A 21,442-nucleotide genomic window follows, 5' to 3' on the forward strand; every position below is an offset into this window, starting at 1 on the left:
ATCAATTGATATTTGAATTATGTGCTACAACAAATTAATAGCAGAAATCTCTCTGCCTTCTAATTCATCCCGACAGAAATAGATTATGTATGATTTTCTATTTCTCCCCACCAACAGACTAATTTTTACTATGGACAGAAACAGTGGGGGAAAAAGTATATCATCTATTCTGTTCATAAAAATATATCTTATCTGGAAAGTCTTACTAGTAAGACAAGTTTGAGGAGAGTATTAGTTAAGGAAACTTGGCAGATGAAAAGCAGAAAGCTGTTAGTTAGTGGAAGGGAACACTATTCTCTTTCTACAATTGCCCATTGAGATAGTAAGATAATAATATTTAGAATTAGGAAACACATGTTAATATACTTTGTTTCATTATTAAAAGTGAAGATATTATTTAAATTGTGTTGAACTTTATTATGTGACTGAGACAGAATTGATGTAGAAGAGCATTGTAAAAAAGAAAATACTTATACATTTTTAAAATGTAAAATTATTATTAACAAAATTACTATTATTGTTATAAAAGATATGAAGTATTGATACATTTTATAACATGAATGAAAATTGAAAATATTATGCTAAGTGAAAGAAGCCAGTCATAAAATACCACATGTTGCATGATTCCATTCATAAAACATGTCCAAAATAGGCAAATCTATGGAGACAGAAAGATAAGGAGTTGCCTAGTGCTGAGCTGGGGTGGGGCAGGGAGCAGGAATGAGGAATCATGGCTAATGGATATTATGTTTCTTTTAGGGGTTTGAACTACTCTAAAATTATACTGTGGAGATACTTGTACAAGTCTGAGTATAATAAAAAGGCTTTGAACAGTATACTCTAAATTGGTGAATTTTATGAAATGTGTGTTGATAAATTTGTAAAAAAAAAAATGGAAGTTGAGGGCTTCCCTGGTGGCGCAGTGGTTGAGGGTCCGCCTGCCGATGCAGGGGACGTGGGTTCGTGCCCCGGTCCGGGAGGATCCCGCACGCCGCAGAGCGGCTGGGCCCGTGGGCCATGGCCGCTGAGACTTCGCGTCCGGAGCCTGTGCTCCGCGGCAAAAAAATGGAAGTTGAAAATCTGGCTTAGGAAAGTGATGCTTAGGGAAAGAGGCAAACATTATGAAGGATATAGGATGCAAAGAGAATATTCATTATTAAACAGTGTTAATCAATTGGAATTTTTTACTAAAATTATATGAATAATTTTAAATGAATTATAATATCATTTATATTTAAGTAAACTGAACTAAGAATCATTTTTATTATTAGTGCAATAATAATAAGATACATGGAAAGATATGAGAGTTCCCTATTGCGTTTAAAGAAGGCAATGAGAAAAGGAGAAAATAGAAGATCATAGAAATATAATGAAGAGACAGAGGTAAGGTTCAGGGAAGGAAATGAAGGGATTTGAAAAGGAGAAAACGATGAAATAAAATTAGAAAAAGGTCTAAAAGGAAAATAATGAGTTCTATCTTAGGACTGAAACTCTGTGCCTGTTATTGTTTGATGAGGGCCAGGGTAAGACAATGCTCCCTTCCAAGTTGAATTATTGTGGCATAATTTCTCATTTTCTTTTATATCTTTTTTCTGAAAGAACCATTCATGCTCATATTCATAAAATATTTGTGAAACAAATCTAAATAACATACCCAATCTCCAAATCATATTATGTATCTATAGATTCACAGAACCCACCTAACCCAGGAATACTTGAGAAATGGTAGCTAATTTATATGTATTCTCAAAGTTTAGATTTATTTATCCATATTTTATTGTTTAACTTTTATTCAAGATTCTCTTGTCTGTGATTCTCTAAAACAGATAATGTGCTTTAAGAGTCAATGCCAATACATACCTGATTACAGCAAGCCACACCACAAGCATACACACTGATCTCTAAAACCAAAAAAGCAGAGTTACAGACAGTCCATTCTCATGATCAGCTTCAGGTAGCCTTAGAATGCCCAAAGATTCTGGAATAAGAATCAATCTGTATCACATATCCCCAGTCACTTTTGTCAAAATCACATGCCCATGTCACACACAACATTCATATCGAATTACTTATTTCTTCTCTGTCAAGCAACAGCTTAACCTTGGATTGACTTCTTAGCTTATAAGCTACACAAAGTTATTATGTGACTGAAAAAAGCTGAAGTGCATTCAGGGGAAAGCAGACAGGGAAGGCCACCCAATTCACTCAGAGTCAAAGAAACCAAATGACAGCTCAGAGTTTCTGTTGTCCAAGGTGAAACCTCACAACTGTAGTCACTCTTCAGTGTTTGGAGCTTCAGAATGCATTTTAGGCAAGGAAATAAAATAAATTAAGATTAAATATTTAAAGTAGGGCTTCCCTGGTGGCGTAGTGGTTGAGAGTCCGCCTGCTGATGCAGGGCACACGGGTTCGTGCCTTGGTCCGGGAAGATCCCACATGCCGCGGAGCGGCTGGGCCCGTGAGCCATGGCCACTGAGCTTGCACGTCCGGAGCCTGTGCTCCGCAACGGGAGAAGCCACAACAGTGAGAGGCCCGTGTACCACAAAAACAAACAAACAAACAAAAAAAGATTAAATATTTAAAGTAAAATTACACAAGCATTTGATAACAGCAACAAATCAACCCAATAATGGTCTGTACTAGTTTGAAGCATTTTGAGTGCTCCACACTCTGAAGAACTGCTGATTTTGATGTAGGTCGTGGTTACATGACCCAAGAGCTTCATTTTGGGAAGTTTTCAAATGTAGAGTGAATCCAATCCTTTGGTATCTGCATTGTTACTCCTGTTAGTGCTTCTTCCCGTTTCTTCTACTCTTAGGATCCACTGTTCCCAGATGTGGCTTGATCAGTTTTGGGAATATTCGTATCTTGCTTCATTTATTGCCAGAAGATAGGTTTTTTGTTGTTGTTGTTGACTACCTTATATCCTATGTCAAATAAAAATAAATATGTGTTTATGTTTAATGATAAGAATAAGTGGCAAAGATTTAGATAACAAATAAACAACAGGAAGAGGAAAACTCACTGGTGAAGTATATAACCATACAAATTAATTCTTTCTTGCTTCATAGATGGTAAGATTCCAGTTTGTTGTGATTAGACAGCTTATCTTTATTGCATCTAACCAAATATGTTTATGTTATTGAGGCCCTCTTGAATTGCAATCTCTGAAATACAAAACTACAGAAATATGTTAGGAATACACCATTTAGCCTCTAACAAGCATATAGCAACTTTCATTTGCATGGCTTTATTAATATAAAGCATAGACCTAAACACTCATTAGACGATTAAGCATGGTTTTAGAACATAGTATTACTGAACTCAGATGGGAACCAAGATATACAAAAATATAGTTCATATGAAATGACAGAGGAAAAAATAAAATCAAAATTTAGACATAGATGAGATATAAAGGAAACATTGGCAGAGTTATTATAAAAAGACTGACTAAAAATGTCAAGGTATTTTAGAAGTAAATGGAATTATTAATAGTTTTCCAAATAGCTTTGGTGCAGAGTTTTAGAAATGAGTAGGGACTTTAGAAATCATAGAAAATATAAATAAAAATTGTTCTCACATTGAGAGATAGATATACACACAAAAGAAATTTGTAAATTGTATCTTATCTAGAATTGTTTATAGACAAGGTAATATATAAGAAAGAGCTAATTAAGATATATTTTGAAATAAGTGGTCTCCTATTATGAGGCTTATTGATTAGGTCAGTTTTTTAGAAGCAAAGGGAAACTGTTAGATAAGGGTACATATATTAGGAGGAAAAAGATTTATTGGAAATATAATCATGGAATTATGCTTTTATCATTATGATACAAGTTACCTACAGAATAAAATTATATTAAAATCCAATAGCACTTTATTTATATTATGCATTATAATTTATATTATATATTATAAAATAACAAATATATACTTTTATATATAATGTATAACTTTTACTGGGATAAAGCTTTACTATAATTTCAATATTTTAAAATGACAATATGACAAGAAGCTAGGTTGTTTAAATTTAGAAATAAATCTTGGATCTAAAACCAACTTTGAAAAATTCAGATGGAAAAGCAGCTACCAGCCCAGCCACCTGAGGTATGTGCCAAGAAACCAGGTGCTTTGTGGGAACCTCTTCCATAGCTTAGCATCTAGGTTTTTTAAACTGTTACCAAGGGAGGGAAAGAGAAGAAAATCTACCAGCATGCAGTGCTGAGGTTACTGGTCTCTTCAGAACAATAATATGAACATGTTTTCTTTTCAACAATGAGACTTACAAAAGGCGAATAGAAATCCAAAGGTAGCAAAATATTATATGCTCTAAAATGTCTTTTCTGCATTATTTTTAATTTATGTTAAGACTGTATTAGCTTCAGAGTGTTTATCTATGTCCCCAAGAGAGGATTAGCTGGGAACATTCTTTGAGATAAACTAAAAGAAATATTTGGTGCTGGTACTGTTAAATTTTTCCAATGTGCAGGTGTTTGTAGTATTTGTACAGTTGCCTGATTGGTTTTCATCCAGGTAAATCCACAGAGAATAAGGTTTATCGTTTCAGGATAGAGAGGTGCAGAAGCTATTACAGGGTATAGTGAAAACCTGCCGCTAGCCACTTTCACGCTGTTTTCTGAGAGTCTCTTATTCTTACTCTGAAAATATAAGCAAACCTTCACTTCCTCATTAAACTTTCTTACTAATCTTTGCTGAATCCCATTTCATTTTACTCTTTTACATCTTTCATGATCGACTCTGCATTCATAGTTCTTCATCAGTATTACAAAGGATGAATATATATTGTTACTGACAAATAATAAAATATATCAAGAAGTTTGTTATTTTTACATATGGTTTAGAACAGCATTGAAAAAAGAATTCATTCACTATATTATATCGACAAAATTTTATGGAGCATTTGAAATTTCCCAGGCACTGTGTTGGAGGCAGAAGATATAAGAGTGATCAAAATAGAAATGATTCCTGCCTTCATGAAGTTTATGGTTCACAGGGGAGACAGAGAATAACTGGGTAGCTGACTGACAGTTTCAACAATAATACCCATGTATTAGACCACAGGCTGAATTAATACAAGATTTAGCTAAATCTCTCTCACCCTTGAAACCCTTCATCTACAGTGGAAACTATGGAGTCCAAGACTGGGGAAAGATTTGTTGGAAAGGTTTCTTTAAAATAGATTGTGCTATGAGTCCCCCAGACACAAAGGGGGGGGGGCATGTCGAGTGTCCCTTACCTCACCCCTTCAAGCACAATAGACTGATGTCTAACTGCAACCTAGAAAGCCAAATTGCAGAAACAGGCTAGCCAGCTGATTCTGTAACAAAACAAAGAAGAATTGATGGTCTGTAGGGATTGGCTTCCTTGCCCATAATTTATCCTGTAAAGGAAACATAAGACTGTTCTCTTCATCAGATGTGGGCCAGAGAAGAAAAAGCTGGCCTGGAATTGTACTAAATTCTACCTTGGAGGGAAATATAGGAGGGTGACAGGACCCCAAAGGTAAATTTTATGTGGAATAACCTAAAAAAGAAAGAAAGAAAGGTGCTAAGAGGTATGTGACCAGAAAGAGAAAAACGCATTTCCTATATCACAGGAAGTAGAGAATCAGGGTTAGAACAAGGTGATGTGAGTAAAGTAGTCAAGTCAGGCACATCACTTAAGGGAGTGCCAGAAAACAAAAACTCAGTAATCTAAATAAATAATAGTTAATGCAATATTTTTAAAGTATCAGAATTAATGCAAAAGAATCCATGATGAACAAAATGTCAAACACTTTGTTAAAGTGGACAAGATCCAATCCTATACTTATATATCCCTGACTCATTTGCCTCAATCTAATCCTGACCTTGCAAGCATGTTCTCAGGGAGGGCTTCTGAAGACCCAAAAAGGTATTCATGAAACTGTCAGCTTTAAACATCAGCCAGGACCAGAAAGAATGATGCTCTCTTATCCTAGTACCAGAAGGTAAGAGTGGGATGCTCCCTTGTTTCATCCTTCCTCCTTTCCTAATACATCCATCATCTCCCATTCCTGTTAGGATCAAAAACTGCAGCTAGTAAGTGAAGGAGATGAGTGAGTGCTGTGTTTAAGAAGTGCTAACAATGCAAAGTTGAGTCCATGTTTTATATCTTAGCATGATCATAGGTCCTTTTGATTTTTGAGTTATGGTTGTCCTCAAATTTTTCATGCGGTGGCAAGGAAATAACTAACAAAATGAACAACCCAGAGACAGCATGATACAAAGATGCTTTCTGTTTGTTTAGTGTATCAATTACATAAGAAAGTAAATATATTTATAATTACATATTGAGATACATGTTCTGTAGAAAGTAAGCATGGTGCTAGGCTAGGTAAATAACAATGGGTACTACTTGAGACAGGATGACCAGGGGAAGCATATCTGAGCATCTCTGAGGAGCTGAGAGAGTACCAGGCATCCCAAGAGTTGGAGGCAGAGGAAAAGCCTCAGTAAAGGCCCTGCAGAAATGGAAGGCATGGCTCCTTCCAGATCCCAAAGGCCAAATTGACTGTAACATACCTTCTGGTGGCATCAGATACGTTAGAAAGGGTACCAAGAGCCAACTCATATGGGCTAAGGCAATGACTTCGGATTTTTTCCTAAGTTGTGTGAAGGTCCATTTAAGGGCTTTGAGAAGAGTCATGATGGTGGAGGAGTAGGAGGTTGCGGAGTTCATCTCTCCCCTCAAATGCATCAAGAATACATCTATAGGGCTTCCCTGGTGGCACAGTGGTTGAGAGTCCGCCTGCTGATGCAGGGGACATGGGTTCGTGGCCCAGTCCGGGAAGATCCCACATGCCGCGGAGCGGCTGGGCCCGTGAGCCATGGCCGCTAAGCCTGCGCGTCCGGAGCCTGTGCTCTGCAATGGGAGAGGCCACAACAGTGAGAGGCCTGTCTACCACACACACAAAAAAAGGAATACATCTACAAATGGAACAATTCGCACAGAGCACCTGCTGAACACTAGTAGAGGAACTTGGACACCTAAAAGGAAAAGAAAGATCCCCACATAACCAGGTAGGACGAAAGAAAGAAGAAGGGAAAAGGCAGAGGAGAGGAAGTGGGATGGGACCTGTGCCCCAGTGGTGAGCTGAAGATAAGGAGAGGTTCCCACATCCAGGGAAGCCCCCTTACAAGGGGAGAGGTTCCCACACCCAGGGAAGCCCCCTTACAAGGGGGGAGGTCAGAACTGGGACAGAAGGGGGAGCTTCAAGGGCTTGGAGGAGAGAGCAGCAAACTTCTGTGGCAGGTAGGACAGAGTGAGACCTACACAGATGGTTCATGCCACAGCCCTGCACCCCCCAGCCTGAGACGTGTCTGCTGGTGCACACACAGGCTGGGTGCTGGAACATGGGGTTTGGAGAACAGACTTAGTGGAGGGACTGCTGTTGGTTGTGAAGAGACAGCCTGAGGGGACAGGAGTGAGGAAATCCACAACCGGAAATGCTTATGGAGGAAACGCAGACTGCCACAAAAGCGAAGCGCCATTGTTGAGTGACCCTCAAAGGGTGGGGCCTCTCTCCTCGTGCACCAGCTCGTGCCTCCCTGAGCACTAGGAGGGCTCGCACAGGAGCAGCTTCGTGCCTTCTGGCCGCTACCTTCTTCACCAACTCCACACCTGGGCACGGTTCACTCATCCCGATCACCACCTCAGCCCCCTCCCACCTGACAGGCTCACATATCCCGATTGCCACCTCAGCACCCTTCCCCCCTGTGGGGCCTGCTCACCCTGATCGCTATCTCCTACCTGCACAGGCACTCGTGCCTTGATCATGCTTCAGTCCCTCCCGCCTGGGTAGACTTCTGTGCTCTTGCAGCCTCGGGAGCAGATGCCAGTGGGTAGCCCGCATGCAGAGGTGGGGCTGAAACCACAGCTGCGCCCCAGAAGTCGTGTGACTAAGGAAGAAGACCTGAAATCTCTCCTCACAGCTGTATGAACCATGGATTTACACCTCCACTGATGGCTTCGTAAATTCAGCACCTGTGGAACATCCAAATAGACAGCAAGAGTGATGGGTCTGGCTTTAGCAGCTATGGGCTTTGTGGGCACATACATGTGGGAGTTGGGCCAGACCAGAATCTGAGCTGCCTCCATAGCTCCCACAGCAGGTCCAGGTGCACAACTACTGCAGTCCTGGGATGTGACCTCAGTGGATCTGCACCAGTACCCAAGAGAAAACAATGCCTGAGAGTCATCAGGGCCAATTGCTGGCCTACTCATGGTTAAAATGAGACTGAGAGCAGTGCCAACAGCAGGGTACTTTGTGAGCCTGCACAATGGGGAAAGGTGACACAACAGAGCATACTCACAGGTGAACAGTTCCAGAGGAGGAATACTCAGGGTTTTCTCTCCCAGTGGGAGTGCTCCAATCCTTCCTACCTCACTCCACAGATCAGAAACACAGCTAAGAAACAAATCTGGGGGACTTTACTCCAAAATCTAGGGAGCAGACCCCACCTCTGACAGGGCAGTGACAACCATAGAGCAAAGGAGAGGCCCCACTCAATATCCAGGGCAGGCTCTGGTCACCACAACACCAGTAAAACCCCCCGTTAAGGGGATAATGGCCAGCATACACTGAGGAAACGGGTGGCACTCATCCATACAAAAAACAATCCTTGCACACACAAAAAAAATTCTATATATATATATATATATATATATATATATATGGAACCCACACAGGCTGCATAGGTGTGTTCCCACATAAAAATAGCCCTGCAAGATAGTCTGAGGGTCTGACATTGGGAGGGAGAACCCCCAGAGCATTTAGCCTTGAAGGCCAGCAGGGCTTGAGTGCAGGAGCTCCACAGGGCTGGAGGAAACAGAAACCCCACTCTTGAAGAGACTTTAAAATAAAGACTGTTACAAAAGACAAAGAAGGACACTACATAATAATCAAAGGATCAATCTAAAAAGAAGATATAACAATTATAAATATATATGCACCCACCATAGGAGCACCTCAATATATAAGGCAAACGCTAACAGCCAAAAAAGGGGAGATCAACAGTAACATAATAATACTGGGGGACTTTAACACCCCACTTAACACCAATGGACAAATCATCCAGACAGAAAATCATTAAGGAAACACAAGCTTTAAATGACACATTAGTCTAGATAGAATTAACTGATATTTATAGGCCATTCCATCCGAAAGCAGCAGAATACACTTTCTTCTCAAGTGCACATGGGACATTCTCCAGGATAGATCACATCTTGGGCCACAAATCAAGCTTTAATAAATCTAAGAAGATTGAAATCAGATCAAGCATCTTTTCCGACCACAGCACTATGAGATTAGAAATCAATTACATGAAAAAACTGTAAAAAACACAAACACATGGAGGCTAAACAATATGTTACTAAACAACCAATAGATCACTGAAGAAATCAAAGAGGAAATCAGAAAATACCTAGAGGCAAATGACAATGAAAACACAATTATCCAAAAGCTATGGGACACAGCAAAAGGAGTTTTAAGAGGGAAGTTTATAACAATAAAATCTTACCTCAAGAAACCAGAAAAGTCTCACATAAGCAACCTAACCTTACACCAAAAGCAACTAGAGAAAGAAGAACAAACAAAACCCAAAGTTGATAGAAGGAAAATATCATCAAAATCACAGCAGAAATAAATGAAAGAGATGAAGGAAACAATAGCAAAGATCAATGAAACTAAAAGCCGGTTCTTGGAGAAGATAAAAAAAATTGATAAACCTTAAACAGACTCATTAAGAAAAAAGAGGGAGAGGACTCAAATCAATGAAATTAGAAATGAAAAATAAGTTACAAAAGACTCCACAGAAATACAAAGGATCATAAGAGACTACTACAAGCAACTATATGCCAATAAAATGGACAACCTAGAAGAAATGGACAAATTCTTAGAAAGATACAACCTTCCAAGACTGAACCAAGAATAAATAGAAAATATGAATAGACCAATCACAAGTACTGAAATTGAAGCTGATTAAAAAACTTCCAACAAACAAAAGTCCAGGACCAGGTGGCTTCACAGGAAAATTCTATCAAACAATTAGAGAAGAGTTAACACCTATGCATCTGAAACTCTTCTAAAAAATTTCAGAGGAAGGAATAATCCCAAGCTCATTCTACAAGACCACAATCCCCATAATACCAAAACAAGAAAAGATATAAAACAAAAAGAAAATTACAGGCCAATATCACTGATGAACATAGATGCAAAAATCCTGAACAAAATACTAGCAAAGTGAATCTAACAACACATTAAAAGGATCATACACCATGACTAAGTGGGGTTTATCCCAGGAATGCAAGGATTCTTCAATATACATGAATCAATCAATGTAATATACCACATTAACAAACTGAAGAATAAAAACCATATTATAGTCTCAATAGATGCAGAAAAATATTTTGACAAAGTTCAACACCGATTTATTATAACAACTCTCCAAAAAGTGGGCATAGAGGGAACCTACCTCAACATAATAAAGGCCATATATGACAAATCCATAGCAAATATCATTCTCAACTTTGAAAAACTGAAAGCATTTCCTCTAAGGTCAGGAACAAGACAAGAATATCCACTCTCATCACTTTTATTCAACATAGTTTTGGAAGTCCTAACCACAGCAATCAGAGATGAAAAAGAAATAAAATGAATCTGAATTGGAAAAGAAGAAGTAAGACTGTCACTGTTGGCGGATGACATGATACTATACATAGAAAATCCTAAAGATGCTATCAGAAAAGTACTAGAGTTCAACAGTGAATTTGGTAAAGTTGCAAGATACAAAATTAATGCACAGAAATCTCTTGCTTTCCTATACACTAACAACAAAAGATCAGAAAGAGAAATTAAGAAAACATTCCAATTTACCATCACATCAAAAACAAGAAAATACTTAGGAATAAACCTATGTAAGGGAGCAAAAGACCTGTACTCAGAAAACTATAATATACTGATGAAAGAAATAAAAAATGGCACAGATACCGTTTTCTTGGATTGGAAGAAACAATACTGTGAAAATGACTGTAGTACTCAAAGCAATCTACAGATTCAATGCAATACTTATCAAATTACTAATTGCATTTTTCACAGAAATAGAACAGAATTTTTTTTTTTTTTTTTTTTTTTGCTGTACATGGACCTCTCACCGTTGTGGCCTCTCCCGTTGCGGAGCACAGGCTCTGGATGCGCAGGCCCAGTGACCATGGCTCATGGGCCCAGCTGCTCTGTGGCACGCGGGATCTTCCCAGACCGGGGCACAAACCCTCGCCCCCTGCATCAGCAGGCGGACTCCCAACCACTGCGCCACCAGTGAAGCCCAGAACAGAAAATTTTATGATTTGTATGGAAACACAAAAGACCACGAATAGCCAAAACAATCTTGAGAAAGAAAAATGGAGCTGGAGGAATCAGGCTCCATGACTTCAGACTATAATACAAAGCTACAGTCATCAAAACAGTATTGTACTGGCACAAAAACAGAAATATAGATTAATGGAACAAGATAGAAAGTCCAGAAATAAACCATGCACCTATGGTCAAAGGAGGCAGCAATGTACAATGGAGAAAAGACAGTCTCTTCAATAAGTGCTGCTGGGAAAACTGGACAGCTACATGTAAAAGAAGAAAATTAGAACACTTCCTAATACCATACCCAAAAATAAACTCAAAATAAATTAAAGACCTAAATGTAAGGCCGGATACTATAAAGCTCTTAGAGGAGAACATAGGCAGAACACTCTCTGACATAAATCACAGCAATAACTTTTTCTTCTGTCTCCCAGAGTAATGAAAATAAAAACAAAAATAAAAACATGGGACCTAATTAAACTTAAAAGCTTTTGCACAACAAAGGAATACATAAACAAAACAAAAAGACAACTCTCAGAATGGGAGAAAATATTTGCAAATGAAGCAACCAAGAAAGGATTAATCTCCAAAATATACAAACAGCTCATGCAGCTTAAAATTAAAAAAAAAAAAAAAATCAGAAAATGGGCAGAATATCTAAATAGACATTTCTCCAAAGAAGAAATACAGATGGCCAAAAAGCATATGAGAAATTGCTCAACAGCACTAATTATTAGAGAAATGCAAATTAAAACTAAAATGAAGTATCAGTTCACACCAGTCAGAATGGCCATCATCAAAAAATCTGCAAACAAATGATGAAGAGGGTGTGGAGAAAAGGGAACCCTTCTACACTGTTGGTGGGAATGTAAATTGGTGCAACCATAATGGAGAACAGTATGGAGCTCCCTTAAAAAATTGAAAGTAGAGTTACCATATGATCTAGTAATCCCACTCCTGAGTATAACCAGAGAAAACCATAATTCAAACAGATACATGCACACCAATATTCATTGCAGTGCTATTTACAATAGCTAGGACATGGAAGTAACCTAAATGTCCATCCACAGAGGAATGGATAGAGAAGATGTGGTACATATACACGATGGAATATTACTTAGCAATAAAAAAGAACAAAATAATATCATTTGCAGCAACATGGATGGACCTAGAGATTGTCATACTGAGTGAAGTAAGTCAGACGGAAAAAGACGAATATCATATGAAATCACTTATATGTAGAATCTAAAAAAAAAATACAAATGAACTTATTTATAAAACAGAAATATAATCATAGATTTAGAAAACAAACATGATTACTGAGGGGAAGGGTTGGTGGGAGGGAGAGATAAACTGTGAGGTAGAGATTGACATATACAGACTACTGTATTTAAAATAGATAAGTAATAAAGACCTACTGTATAGCACAGGTAACTCTCTACTCAATACTCTATAATGACCTATATGGGAAAAAAATCTAAAAAAGAGTGGACATATGTATATGTTTAACTTATTCACTTTGCTGTACAACTGAAACTAACACTACATTGTAAATTAACTAGACAATAAAAATTTTTAAAAATAAATAAATCTGGGAGCAGGCATTGAGCTTTTCCAAGTGCTTTCCATGCTTGACTGTGGCTCAAATTCACCCAAGCACCTTTAAAAAAATTTACATATGCCTGGATTCCTCCCAGAAAGGATTCTGCTACAGAGAAATGTGTTAAACTACATTAAAAGGATGCCATATCAGCATGTCAGCAAAATCCAGACTGGATAAAAAGATAAAGGGAGAACTTGCAGATTCAAAGAAAGTAAGAGACACTACCACCAATGTGATGCTTGAATTTAGTTGATTCCCATTTCAAATAAACACAAGGTGAAAACAACAAACAAAAACAAAAGAACATTTGGACATTTGGAAGACAATTGACATTTTGAACATTGATTGGATATATGACTTATTGTTATTTTTTTTGAGATGTAATGATAATATTGTGGTTGTTTTTTTAAAAAAAACAGTTTACATCTTACAGAGAAATGAACTGAAATGTTTTGGATAAACTTATATGATATCTAGAATTTGCTTCAAATAAGGGAGGAGTGAATAGAAACACAGATGAAGCAAGACTAGTCATTAGTTCATAATTAGTTGATCTTCCTGAGGAGAAGTGGGGTTCACTTTGCTTTTTGGTCTACTTCAGTATATTTTTGATATTTTCCATAGTAAAATTTTAATCTCCTAAAAAAAAAACACACAAGTGCTTTAAGCATGGAAATGATATGGTTTGCTCTTCCACTGATGTCCTAGACAGTGCAATAAGGCAAGAAAAAGAAAATAAGGTGTAAAGAATGGCAAGAAAGAAGTAAACTGCCTCTATTCACAGACAATACAGACTATCCTAAGGAATTCTCAACACAATTACTAAGGAGAGCTAATAAATTTAGTAATATCTCAAATTAAAAAAAACATTGTTTTAAAAAACATAACTTTTATTTTACACATTAGCAGAAAAGACAATTGCAAAACAAAATTTATAAAAAATAATTACTTACAATAGCATCAAAACCCATAAAATACTGAGAAAGATATGGAAGAACTCTACAATAAAAAACATGAATCCTTGCTGAGAGAAATTAAAGGAGACCTAAATAATAGAGTTAGGCCATGTTCAAGGATTGGAAGATTCAATGGTGTTAACACATCAATTCTCCCTAAATTGTTCCATAGATTCAGTGCAATCACAATCCAAATCTCAATAGAAAATTATTTTGGTAGAAATTGACCAAATAATTATAAAATTTCTATTATAAATCAAGGGCTTCCCTGGTAGCGCAGTGGTTAAGAATCCACCTGCCAATGCAGGGTACATGGGTTTGAGCCCTGGTCCAGGAAGATCTCACATGTCATGGAGCAACAAAACCCGTGTGCCACAGTTTCTGATCCTGTGCTCTAGAGCCCATGAGCCACAACTACTGAGCCCGCATGCCACAGCTACTGAAACCTGCATGCCTACAGCCTGTGCTTCACAACGAGAGGAGCCACCACAATGAGAAGCCCACGCACTGCAACAAAGAGGAGCCCCCGCTCGCCGCACCTAGAGAAAGCCCGAGCGCAGCCGAAAATAAGTAAGTAAGTAAATATATATATATATATATATATATATATATATATATATATGATGTATCAATGGTTAATAAACACATGAAAAGGCACTCAGCATAATTAGTAATGATGGAAATCCAAACAAAACCAAAATGAAATTCCACTTCTCATCCATTAGAATGGGTAAAATAAAAAATCTTGACAACAGCAAATGCTAAGGAGGATGTGGTAGACCTGCAATTCTCATACATTCCTGTAATGGTGCAAATAGAACAGTAACATTAGAAAACAGTTTGGTGGTTTCTTATTAAGTTAAATATACACCAACTGCATGATTCAGCATTTACACTTCTACATATTTACCCAAGGAAGTGAAAAACTTACTTCTACACAAGGAATTGCACATGAATGTTCGTAGTCAACATTCATAATACCCAGAGTGAAAACCATACAAATATCTATCAATTGTTAAAAGAATAAACAATATGTGTTATAGTCAGACAATGAAATATTACTCAGGAATTACAAGGATAAACATTATATGTATACATATACACTCTCACACATTTATAATAACGGCTTAACCTGTTGTAGTATTTTTTTTTATTGTCTGAATATCTACACAGCTCTCAAGGTTCCAGAACAGCTTACTTATTCACATTCTAGAAAAATGTTTAAAAATATTCACCCCTGTGGTGGTCTCAACAGTGAGAACATAAACTCTATAATAAACCAAATTCTACATTTTCTCTTCTTAATGCTTAAAACAGTGGTTTGAACATGTTTCATTAATATTAATGTAAGATTAATGTGAGGAAGAAAGTTATTAAAGCACAATTATAATTTATTAAATCTTTCTATTTTTGTATACTGAGAACCTTAAGATAACAAATTACCATTTGTTTTATAATAGATGAAAGATACATTCATTTGCAACTTTTGAAAGAATCTAAATTAGAGGGAAACATTGCTTACTTTTGTGAATGACAAAAATAGAAAATAGAAATTAAAATAAGAGGAAATCAAAGAAAAGTTATTTACCAAAACATTATTTATTTACAATAGGTTTAAGCCTTAATATGATATAAATATATCAGTAAAGGGCCTTTCGGCTTCTCTCCAGGACCCTTGGCACAACTATATATTTGAACAAATCTTTCAGTGCTCTTTTTTTCTGATGAATTCTTACACTACAAATTAAATACTCATTGTAAGCTAGTAATATTTTATATATTTATTATATTTAGTCATTTCAGGAGCATGTGTTTGCCTGGATTCATTCTAGACAATCCCCATACGTGGAGTGTTACAACTTTTGTTAACGTGTAATAATGTGCCATTAAAATAATAACAGCTGTCACTCATTCAATACCTCCTATACCTGATGCTGTGCTAAACATATTGCCTACATTATCTCAGTTAATCCTCACAACAGGCCTATGAAGGAGGGATAATAATTAATCCCCATTTTACAGATGAGAATTGAGTAATTTAGAGAAATTAAGAAATATAACCAAAGTCTCACTGTTAGTAAATACTGGAGCAGGGTTTGAACTAAGTTCTTCACAACTTTAAAGCCTGTATTTTTTTTTTTAACATCTTTATTGGAGTACAATTGCTTTACAATGGTGTGTTAGTTTCTGCTTTATAACAAAGTGAATCAGCTATACATATACATATATGCCCATATCTCCTCCCTCTTGCGTCTCCCTCCCACCCTCCCTATCCCACCCCTCTAGGTTATCACAAAGCACCTAGCTGATCTCCCTGTACAATGCGACTGCTTCCCACTAGCTATCTATTTTATGTTTGGTAGTGTATATATGTCCATGCCACTCTCTCATTTCATCTCAGCTTACCCTTCCCCCTCCCCATGCCCTCAAGTCCATTCTCTATATCTGTGTCTTTATTCCTGCCCTGCCCCTAGGTTCTTCAGAACCATTTGTTTTGTTTTGTTTTTTAGATTCCATATATATGTGTTAGCGTACGGTATTTGTTTTTCTTTCTGACTTACTTCACTCTGTATGACAGGCTCTAGGTCCATCCACCTCACTACAAATAACTCAATTTCGTTTCCTTTTATGGCTGAGTAATATTCCATTGTATATATGTGCCACATCTTCTTTATCCATTCATCTGTCGATGGACACTTATGTTGCTTCCATGTCCTGGCTATTGTAAATAGAGCTGCAATGAACACTGTGGTACATGACTCTTTCTGAATTATGGTCTTCTCAGGGTATATGCCCAGGAGTGGGATTGCTGATTCATATGGTAGCTCTATTTTTAGTTTTTTAAGGAGCCTCCATACTGTTCTCCATAGTGGCTGTATCAATTTACATTCCCACCAACAGTGCAAGAGGGTTCCCTTTCCTCCACACCCTCTCCAGCATTTACTGTTGGTAGATTTTTTTTTTTTTTTTTGCAGTACACGGGCCTCTTACTGTTGTGGCCTCTCCTGTTGCGGAGCACAGGCTCCGGACGCACAGGCTCAGAGGCCATGGCTCACGGGCCTAGCTGCTCCACGGCATGTGGGATCTTCCCAGACCAGGGCACGAACCCGTGTCCCCTGCATCGGCAGGTGAACTCTCAACCACTGAGCCACCAGGGAAGCCCTGTTGGTAGATTTTTTGATGATGGCCATTCCGAATGGTGTGAGGTTATACCTCATTGTAGTTTTGATTTGCATTTCTCTAGTGATTAGTGACGTTGAGCATTCTTTCATGTGTTTGTTGGCTATCTGTATATCTTCTTTGGAGAAATGTCTATTTAGGTCTTCTGGCCATTTTTGGATTGGGTTGTTTATTTGATATTGAGTTGCATGAGCTGCTTGTAAATTTTGGGTATTAATCCTTGTCAGTTGTTTCATTTGTAAAGCCTGTATTTTTAAATGTCACAGTATACTGACTCTTGCTTCCCTTAACTTGGTATATGTTATTTGTATATACCTAATGTTGTCCAAGAGGGTGTGAGACCAGATGTCCTAGCTTACACAAAGAGAAATTATCTAAGCTTTCCTGCAACTCTTCCATAGCCCTGGAGCTGTCTGGCTGAATGGCACTAAGAAATATAAAAACTGAAATTTCCTAGATGTAAACATAACCTGTCACTAGGCTTCAGCTATGAATCATTTCTAGTTGTATTTTACCTTAAACTTTGCTCATAAAGACCCCATTATGCAAAATGTCAGATTTATTATGCATTGTTTTCTTCTCTCTATAAAAATTCAGCTGAAAGAACAGTACATGTATTTAAAATGGAATTAACCTACAAGGACAATAAGAGGAGACACAGCAGAAAAGGATGCTTTGAAATAGGAATAGGGAAAACTAATGACTTTTAAAAAATTAGAAAATATGGAAATGGATATATAAAATTATATTTGAATAAAACTCACAGAAATCTCTAGAACATAGATCAAAAAAGACAAAATATGAAAAAATATAAAATAAAAGGTAATAAATTTCCAACATCTTTCTAAGAATACATCTAGAAGGAGATCAGAGAAAATAAAGGGTAGAGAATTATCATATATAAAATAGAAGAAATAATTTTAAAAGTGAAGGACACAAATAGCCAGATTGAAAGTGTTCACTAAGTGCCCAAGAAAGTGAGCAGATGGAATCCAAAGCACACTACCTTGAAATTTCAGAATGCAGGGACTAAAAAGAAAAAACTGCTAGAGAAAAGACAGAACCCTCCTAAAAGGAACCTCAGATCCTCAACAGCAACAGGGATCCTAAAAGACAATGCAGCCATATCTTCATTCTATAGGAAAAAATAATTTTTAACCTAAAATTCTATATACAGTATTACTCATGTGAAGGCAAAATAAAGATAATTGCAAACACACCAAATCCACTCCATTAGGTAATCTGTTAGAATAATAGAACTTGTTCAAATAAGACAAAATACTAATATATATATACATATAAAATATATAGCATATGTATACCCAAATATAATTAAACATTATTTTTTGTTCTTTTAAGGAATGATAGTAGATATCAGTGCTACTAAGCACACCTCTCCATGTGATCATTCAGGGAACTCAGGATAAGGAGGACCTGCTACCTTCAATGAGTAGCTTCGTAGGTCACCATGGTTGTCTCCTTCCCAGTTACACAGAACGGGGAAGAACTTGGAAGGCCACACATGGGAGATTTTTACAAGCAAGGCCTGGAAGTGACAACTAGCGTTCTCATATTCCAATGGTTATAATTTAGTTTCATGGGAGATAGACTGTAGTCTAATCATAGGCCAAGAAAGGAGAAGAAATGGACTTTGGTGAACAGCTAGCAGTTTTTGCCATACAGTCTCCAAAATATACTTAAAATGCTCATTCTTTTAGAAAACTACTAGAAGACATGCAAAATAAGTAAACCAAGAAAGATGAAGCCATGAGATCTAAGACCCAGGAGCTGTAGGGTAGAGTACTGATGACAAGTCCCAGAACTAGAGAGCAAAAGAGCAGATTGGAGCATGAGAAGTAAGAGGTCTTCAGTCAACCCAGTCACTGCAAATTCTATCTGCAAACTTAATGGAAGTTAGTTTGTACTACCAGTTCTCAGGGAATATTTGTTCTGCATTTAGAGAAATTTCAAAACAAGCACCTCTCCTTCTTCACTCCTTAGGTGCAGAGAGAAGGGCAGTTTTAATTTAGTTCCTTCCAGCTTTGAAAGTATAACCCACTGTGCTGATCTCTCCTATGACATCCCACACTCTAGATGAGGCTCAGCTCTTTCTTCTGCCGTTCCCCCAATACAGCCGCTAAGAAGCTGTGAAAATTGGATTTGGTTTGGCAGCACCTTCAGGATATGGGCCTACTTACCAGGTCAGGTTGCCACTTTAATTTACCTTTCAGTTTGGCCTCTGAAAGTTCTTTACCTTCTAACAGGATCGCTAATTCACTTTCAGGAGTAGAATAGTCATTTTTCAGTAGAATAGTCATCCAGGGTCTCCAATCTGCCATTCTTGTGAATGTAATGGGTACTACTCTTTTTTGTTTCATCCTTTCACCATTATTTGTTTATTTAACTGTGTGTACATGTATTAATAATTGAAAACTTCATTACTGATTATTTATTACTTTCAGTTTCATAAACCTAACTAGAAACTGAGTTTCCCATTCTCAGCAAAAGTCATTGCCAAAAGAGAAAACATGAACATGACTAGATCAGTCCACAATTTATGTTTCCAAGTAAAGCAGGTGAGACTCTTTTAAAACATAATCCATTATAAAGCAAAGAGTGGTCTCATCTACAAGGAGACCCGTGGGGTGCTGAAGCTGTTCCTGGAGAATGTGATCTGGAAGGGATGCCATCACCTACACTGAGACACCAAGCATAAAATGGTCACGGCCATGAACGTGGTCTACACACTCAAATGCCAAGGGCCCACCCTCTCTGGCTTCAGCAGCTAAGTTTGAGCTCTGCAAGCTATATTCTGTAGCAAAGTTAAAGGCCCTTTTCAGGGCTAGGCAAAAAGCAAACAAACAAAAACAAGCAAAAAAAAAAACTGGGTCTCTGGCTGAAACTCATTAGACTTATCCCCATAACTAAGGTACTGACAACATTTTTTTCCTGGAAATTTGAAACTGGGAAAGAAGAACCCTGAACAGGTTAAAGTTGAGTGCTGAGATCACGAGTTTATGAAGGGTAAGGACAGATATTTATGAATTCATTTTCCTTTATGTTCTCAAAAGATGCAAGTATGCTTTAGTGATAGGAGACCGTTTGGTCACAGAAAGAAGTAGTGCCTGATGACTTGTAAAGTTCCTTCTGAGGCCCAGCTGTATTTACTTCACTTTCATGGTTAAAACAGTTAGCCCTAAAACCAGACTTCAAATCCTGGATCCAACAGCAATGTGATCTTGCCAAGCTATTTAAGCTAACTTGCTCCAGTTTTCTCATGTGTAAAATGAGGTTATTGTGAGTGTGGTAGATTGTTTCCAGTTATTTGTTGTCTTCCCAGTAAGAGGATTATACATTTCTGCCCACTGATGTGTGACCAGTAGTGTGCCACTGTACTGTCAGACTTAGTCCTGTGACTTGTTCTGACCAGTGGAATATGAGCAAGAGTGACAAATGGTACAGCTGAGCAGAAGCTCTAAGAAATATTATTTAGTTATTGCTTCTAATCTCCCTGCCCCTGAAACCTTGATCCTCATATAAAGAAGACATTTTGGACAATGGCACAGAGTGGAGGCAATGCTGACCTCAGTTGACATGTAAAATAAGCAAGAAAAAAATCATTGATGTGGTAAATCACTAGAAATTAGGAATTGTTTGATACCACAGAAAAATCTAGCAAAGGTGAACCATACAGAAATTGGTACCTAGTGGTAGGAATGTGCTATAAACAAACCCTAAGCAATGTGGTGTTACCTTCGGGGCTAGCTAGTGAGGGGCAAGGAAATGGTTATTGGCTGGAAATAGTAATAGCTGGAAGAATGGTGACATGTATACAGTGCAAACATTTAATATTTGACAATGTATTGTTTGAAAGACAGATAAAATAACAAGAACTTTAACTTTAGATAAAAATGTGGGGACTTCCCGGGTGGGGCAGTGGTTAAGAATCCGCCTGCCAATGCAGGGGATACTGGCTCGAGCCCTGCTCCGGGAAGATCCCACATGCCGCAGAACAACTAAGCTCATGCACCACAACTACTGAGCCTGCACTCTAGAGCCCACGAGCCACAACTACTGAAACCCACGCACCTAGAGCCCATGTTCCACAACAAGAGAAGCCACTGTAATGAGAAGCTCGCGCACTGCAACAAAGAGTAGCCCCCACTCTCGACAACTTGAAAAAGCCCGCACACAGCAACGAAGGCCCAATGCAGCCAAATAAATAAATAAAATTTAAAAAAATATATGGAATGTTAGGATGTTGATAGTGTCAGTTAGAGCTTTTGGGGTGTTTTGGACAAAATAAGA

Source organism: Phocoena phocoena, chromosome 17 (genome assembly GCF_963924675.1).
Source record: "Phocoena phocoena chromosome 17, mPhoPho1.1, whole genome shotgun sequence".
NCBI lineage: Eukaryota > Metazoa > Chordata > Mammalia > Artiodactyla > Phocoenidae > Phocoena > Phocoena phocoena.